Source organism: Propithecus coquereli, unplaced genomic scaffold, assembly GCF_000956105.1.
Source record: "Propithecus coquereli isolate 6110/MARCELLA unplaced genomic scaffold, Pcoq_1.0 Scaffold283, whole genome shotgun sequence".
NCBI lineage: Eukaryota > Metazoa > Chordata > Mammalia > Primates > Indriidae > Propithecus > Propithecus coquereli.
This window is the reverse complement of record NW_012148430.1, coordinates 3,415,545-3,417,652: the sequence shown is the minus strand read 5'-3', so window position 1 is coordinate 3,417,652 and position 2,108 is coordinate 3,415,545.

Below are 2,108 nucleotides of genomic sequence, written 5' to 3'. Positions count from 1 at the left end.
GCACAGATGCGTCTGTATCCTGTCTCAGGGAACTTGGCGGTCAGTTTAGATTTCCCCTGGGAGTGCGCAGGTAAGAATTAGGATTGAAAGGCAAGGATATAATGGGTTAGACTTGCACTCAGGGTCTTAAGTATCCAATTCACTCCGTTCCAGTGTTGATCACCAGGGAAGCCTGGCAGGCCAGGGAACGTCTGAAGCGGGTGTTGCTGCCGACTGGGAGGCGGAGGTCCTGGCTCTGACCACTGGTTTGTTGGCTCATCCCAGAGGCAGTTAGAACCTGAGAGTCCAGCCACACATGCCCCCAAAGCCGATTTGTGCCACAAAGGCACTTTGCACTCCAAGATGCACAGGAATTACATTTCCTTCTGGGAAGACCAAGAATGATCACGTGCCTAAGGGCACAGGAATCCTGCTTTCTGAGGTGCATTTGAGAGGAGAGTGAATTATGTGGATCAGTGTTATGTCCAGAAGGGCAGCTCCTTAAATGGGGGCTTACTTTAAAAATTCCTTTGGATTTGGATGGCTTACAGGAGGCATGGCGTTTTCACGTGTGCTCGTGTGTGTGTGTGGTTTGCCATGAATTCTGTTATTTCTCTTGATGAGTTTCAGGAAGAGGCGAAGAGGAACTTGACTGTGCTGCACTCGCCTTTTATTTGTTGAAAAGCGTCTGCACAAAGGGCAACAAGACGGCCTGAGCCTCCGTAATGTGTGCTCTGCCTGCTGCTTCTGCAGGATGTCAGCAGTTTCTCTCTTTTCCTGAGGGAGCTGAGAAGCACTTGCAAATAATTTGATCCCGAGAAGATCTATGCTTTTAAAGTAACATTCTTTTATAGTGCTAGTCGTGTGTCTGATTTCAGATATACAAGCAATAGCAGATCATCTCTTAAAGTAAAGGTTTTGGGAGAACAATGAAATGTTGCATAATCTTAAACATGTTGACACAATATGTGTTTTAGAAATATTGAACTTAACATTGGAATATAGTTTAATAAGAGGTTACTCTAAATAAAACATATGTATATAAATACAGTTTAAATTGTATTTCCTAATGTAAATGCCATTTTCAAACATGCTTAAATGTTTTCCTAGAAAATGTGACTGCATTAATTTGATAATTTCTAAGATACTTTATAGCTCAACCATTCTAAGACTTTTTTGGTTTCAATCATAGTTCATGGATGACTTTAGGACAATGTTCTAACTTGCAGTTTCTTCTCTCTGCCTGCCTCTGTGTGCAGTGTTTGCCTGACTTTGAAGGTGAGTCAGCATTGGTGTCTGTGATCCTGGTGAGGTTCTCGGAACATTCCATGTGCCCTCTGTAGCTTCTCTCGGTGCTCATGTCCCACCGACAGTCATGCCAAGTTTGCCTGTGGCCTCCTTAGTGACGGGAGAGACTAGCGAGTCTGAATGGACCCTGCTTCCTGTATTCAGCTCTGTTCTTTCATTCGTAGATGAGTTTGAGCAGTTGCCACAGTTTACTCAACACTTCCTGCTCATTCCTTTAGGAATATCATGGAAAAATGCTTCCAGTGCGATGTGTTTGCTTTTTCAATTCTATACTTTCTGGGAAGCATGGAAAAGTACTTTCTAAACTCAGTTTGCTACTTTGCTAATTCTCAGAATTCTCCTGGGATCCTTATGTTGGACCAGCCAGTATAGAGGAGCTAAGATGTTATTTTTTATACAAATGGATCATTTTAATTGTCATTTAGAAATGCTTGCCTGTTATACCATGCTATAGTATGTGGGGTTTGCGTTGCATGAAAACTACTGTTCTTAAAATTAATTAGGCCAGAGTCTTATTTCTCTTTTAGAATCGAATACCTTAAGGGTTTCTGACACAAATATCCATGGTATTCATTTTAAAACAAAATGAAACGACTACTTTTTCACTCTTCATGCTACAACTTTGGGAACAACACAACTACAACTTTGTCTTATAATATTTGTATGGTAAGAAACAAGGTCTTTTAATTGACCCAAATATGAGCTAGTACCACACTTGTAATCGTTCAGTTGACATTTTTGTCTTGTAATCGAAAACGTTTTGTTTGTCATAAAATAATCCGAGCAGGATAATGGAAGATGGAAAAGTTTGGGTACAGAAT